Source organism: Rutidosis leptorrhynchoides, chromosome 3 (genome assembly GCF_046630445.1).
Source record: "Rutidosis leptorrhynchoides isolate AG116_Rl617_1_P2 chromosome 3, CSIRO_AGI_Rlap_v1, whole genome shotgun sequence".
Lineage (NCBI taxonomy): Eukaryota > Viridiplantae > Streptophyta > Magnoliopsida > Asterales > Asteraceae > Rutidosis > Rutidosis leptorrhynchoides.
This window is the reverse complement of record NC_092335.1, coordinates 298410722-298415955: the sequence shown is the minus strand read 5'-3', so window position 1 is coordinate 298415955 and position 5234 is coordinate 298410722.

Sequence of the window (5234 nt, the reverse complement as noted above, 5' to 3'; positions counted from 1 at the left end):
ACATGAAGCACAACTCACTTAAGTGTTGCAAGTGTTTTGATGAACCAAAGTTACATCAAAGTCTTAGATTCAACACATACATGAAATGTAAAAGTAATATTAACCAAGTTTTGACTATTATGACACAAGTGTAGGTCTAAGACATGTAGCACAACTCACTTAAGAGTTGTATGAAGTTTGATGAACCAAAGTTACATCAAAGCCTTAGATCTAACACATACATGAACTTTAAAACTAATAATAAGTTACAAACTTGAAAGTAAACTTATGAAATCAAGATCTTGAGTTGCAAAACATAGTTCTTAGTTTGATCTTGAAGATCCAAGACTCAAAAGTCTAGATCTAACATAAGTGTACCAAGTTATAATTAAAAAGTTTCATTTACATGTTCTTGAACTAGTAAAGTTAACTTTTAGTTCAAGAGAAATGAGATCAAGGTTAACTAGTAACACTTGACCAATAATAACCAACAAACATGAAATTAAAGTGCATAATATGAAGTAACAAACTAAATAAACAAGTTAATAGGTCATGGTTGTTCATACTTTAAAGATTCAAACTAAAGCTTGATCTTTAAGAAAGTAAACTTTAAAATTTACTAACATGAATTACAAGTATGAGTTTAACAACTATGAACTTACAAACTTTTGAAACAATAAATGTAGAATCATAAATAAGTAAGTTTATGTTCTTGTGTTCTTGAAAATTCAAGATATTATGAAGAATCAAAGTAGTAAGTTTGATCTTGTAACTTGTAAGTAATAATTAATCAAAGAACAAGTAAGTAAATAACTAACAAATACATGTAATTAAACATAACCAAGAACAAGTGATCAAAACAAACAAGAATGATGATGATTATGTGTATATGTATACAGTTTTTAGACAAGGAAAAGAGAAGAGGACTTGTTCATAATACTTACAAGAAAAGAGAGGGATGTTTGAGAGAAACAAAAATGAAAGTAATCTTTGTATGTGAAAATGAGAGAATGCAAGTGTAAGAAGTAATGTAAAAATGAAACCAAAATCTCCTTTGTACATCAAAACCTACGGCCAAAAATGAGGGGAGGGAGGAGAGAAATATCCACAAGGTTAATGCATGTAAAAGTCTTTAAAGGTGGTTACTAGTGTGCATGGTGTTGGAATTACAAGTAACTAGATTCCAATGTGCATAAAACTAACTAGTTTCCATCTAAATAATACTTACATGTAAGTATGGGCTTAATTAGTCCACTAAAGAAGTAGGGTGGGCTTCATAGGTCCATTAACATTAATTAAAGCCCAAGTCCAAGTATTTAACAACTTAAGTCCAACAAAGCCTAAGTAATTAACTAGAAACCTCAGTTAATTAAAAAGATTAATAAATTAATCATGAATGTAAATAATATTCAAAAATAATATTCGTAAAGGTTTCGTGTGTCACAAAGACGTTTCGGGCAATTAAAGTCAAGTACGGGCAATCATGGCAACATGTAAATGTAATAACATACATTCATTTAATCACACATATTAATAATAATAATTATTAATAAATAAAAGTTGGAATTTCCAGGGTCGTTACATTACCCACCTGTTAAAGAAAATTTCATCCCGAAATTTTAAGGAGTGACCAACAATGGTACCGTATTTAAATAAGAAGGAGCGTATCATAGTTCTGTGAGACCCGTGGGCTCAGAAGTAAGTTATCTACCTTGAAAGGTACTTCGGCGTATGAAAGTGAGAATAGGTATATGCCATTAATTAAGCCTCTTGTCCTAAGAGGTCAACAAATTGATTTCATTTCTGATTAACATGAGTATGCCATCTGAATGTATATCCACAAAAGGAAAGATGGTGTGTTTAGCCTTACAGGCACCTTCAGTAAGCTGGATGCGTGAAATGCACCATGAATGTTTCTAAGCTCATCTAAAACATTGAGCGTGTATGTCGTAATATAAGCTGAGAGGTAGAATGGGAAACATAGTGATTACAACCATGCGATTTGATGTCTGGATAGCATTTGCTATGGATTTTACCAACTCTTTGGTTTCGAAAGGAGGCCATAGGCATAGGAACTCGATATTTAAGAACGTTTTATTTGAGTAAATGAATCGAAATTTTAGCTGAAAGTGACCAACCGAACTTGCAAGCCATAATTATTCATAGTGTCTTCAGAACGGTCTGAACGAACAATGAGGGATATCACCTAGTTTACCATACTGCAGGTGAACTTACCCTTAGATGAAATGAAAGCACAGTTCTGTAATGTAACTTCATCCTTTCAGTTACATGTTGAAGTTAGGATTATCATTAACTAGAGCAACATACAGTTGCAACCACTGAAGGAAGAAATATATAGAGTATCCACCTGAGTGTTGCAGATGTTTTAAGCTGTCCCTTCCCAAGGGATAACAAGATTCATCGGTTCTCAGAGTATCTTATATTACATTTCCGAAAGAAAGTCGCACGAAAAGTGTGGTCTTTGAACGAGAGTGAACTCTTGGTCCTAGAGAATGGTTTACTCCGAGTGAAAAGAATCTCCAAAATAACTCTTGTATCTCAACATACTGATTCATAGAGATGATGTTTACGAGGGAGTTGCGTTTAGTCGTGAAATTTTGAGAGTAGAAACTCACTTAGTGCCTTTCCTACAATAGGGTGACCACTGAATGTACCTCAGAAAACTGATTTATTGGCTCGCGTTTTATCATGTCTAACTTTAAAAGAACCTTTTATGGGTGCAAGGATTTTCTAACAAATTTTATAAAACCGCCAACCAAAGTGGCTCAAGAGTTTTTTTTTTTTTTTTTTTAACGAAGATCTTAACAGTAAGTTTCATCTCTAATGGAGGCGAGAAAAAGTGTGATCCATACATGGTGTAGTCTAATATGAAAACCTTTAATAAAATCAACTAAGGGAGTTTTGAAAAACAAAACCTTTAATCATTTGTTGTGACTATGTAAACGGAACGAAGTTCCTAGTAATTTAGAAATAGGTGCAACGTGTACCATTTTTGCACAAAACTATTTGACTTAAGTTGAATAATTCGGTAAAGGAGCGGTCTTTAAGTAAATTGAAGATATAACTTAGTATCAAAATAAGTAAGTATAAATTTATACATACATGATGTTATAAATCGTATAAGTGACAGAAAAGTTTTAAGTACTTTCATTGTCTGTAAATCTTGTGAGGACTGCGCAAATAAACAACGTGTAATAAATTTTTTTTGATAAGTATAGTTTTTCGTGTTTCAAAGGTTACGAGTTGAAAATGATTTGAGTGAAAAAGCTTGGATCCTTGGGTGACCAGTTACTAGGTAGTGAAAACTAATGACATAAATGCAGTTTTGGTAATTATCAGAACACAAGTCTTTGGGCCAAAAATATTTACGTGCGAAGCCGTTGCTAAAAGTGGGGTACGAAGGATAAAGTACGAGGATGAGAAGTTAATGGCTTCTTGAATTTGCAAAATGCCAAACAGGTTATGACTAGTATTAAAGCCGGAATAATGATGGTATTAATACCACTAAATGAGGATCCCTTGAAATGAGTCAGGACTTAGAGCCATGTAAGAAAGAGCATTGTTCCAACAGGTGTGGTGAAATAAATCCATGGGGTAACGCAATAGTTTTGAATGGTTTGAGTGTTAGCGGATGCCCGAAGGCCTTGCATGACGTGGTGGTCAGTGCCTTTATCACATACACACGGACCTCTCGATTTCGACGGTTATAAAGCCTTTATAATGACTTGGATACGAATAACACGAAAAGTTTTATATAATAAGCAACGAAAGTTTTATAGAAATTGTTTATGGTGACAATGTAAGAGAAGAAACAAAGTTCTTAGTAAATTAGGGTTATGTACAACACGTACCGTTCAAAGTATAATATCTTTTAAATGAAAGATTTGATTTGTAAAAGTGAAAGTAAAGTTTCGTATGTATTTGTCAAAAGTAATCATTTACTTTATTTTATATAACGGGTACGATTTCAAAAATTTGTATGAATGGCAAACTGAATAAATTTATTTTTATAAAGCCTTGAGAGGATAGCACAGTAAAATAAGGTGTGTAAAATTTTGGCAAACAAAATCTTCATATCTCGGAGGCTACAAGTTGGAAAAGGTTGATGAGAATCAAGTAAAAGACTTTTGAAAATTTCGAGTGATATTTGAGGTAATAAAAAAAAACCATTGAATTTATATGTGATTGATGACTATTTGTAGGGCATAAGTCTTTTGACCAAAAATGCTTAAGTGTGAAGTTGTTGCTTATAAGTGAGTTACGAATGGGAGGGTATGAGGATGAGGGTTAACCACTCATTGATTTTAGGAAAATTTCGAACTGGTATGACTAATATCGAGGTAAGAAGGATGATGTTGTGGTTATCATCGAATAAGAATTTCCTAGTAATAAGTTAGGATTTAGAGTTGCGTAAGAATGAGTATCAAATGTGATTCTTGGGTAGTCCTCAATATAGAATTTGAATTGCTGAAGTGACGGGATACAATTTTCTTTAAGTATCGTTGTGCAAGTTTGTCCATTGTATCGGTTTCTTTCATGGCTAGAAAGTGAACAGTTTTGGTGAGAGGGTCAATAATAATACAGATGATGTCCTAACCGACTTACCGTCTCTGGTAGTTTAGTGATAATTTCTTCCCATAATAGTTTCATCATTCTTGCGAGGTATAGGAATAAATTTTTCCCTCATTGTAAATAATTTCCGCTTTCATCCTTGAAAGTCAGTTTGTTCCAACTATTTCATTAAAGCTTCCTAACCTGATGAGTATTAGGTTAATCCCAAAGTTCATCCCAACTATTGCATCCAATTTCCCAAATTGATGGGTGGTAGGTTAATCTTAGGGTTCATTCCAACTAATCTTATTATACTGCTGTGAAAATTTTATCAATCTTCTCAAATAGCATAAGCCTGTACGCAGGTAACTAATCCTTCTCAACTACTACATTAAAACTCCCAAGTTTGGTTAACATGAGGTCATCTCCAAATGACCTACCTGTTAATCTTAAAGTACCACCTTAAATTATTCCTCTATCTCTGCCAGCTTACCATTTGCTGGTCCTATAGAATACCTAAATCTCATGGTTGTTGATGGCTTATTATTCATAACGCTAAGGTGCTTAGATATAAGGTTTCTATCGTTCTAGTATTAAACAAGTCCAAAACAATAAAACGTTGTGATGAAACATACCCTAACCAAAATCAGGATCCATGCGAGTTTCTATAACTGAGATAACGA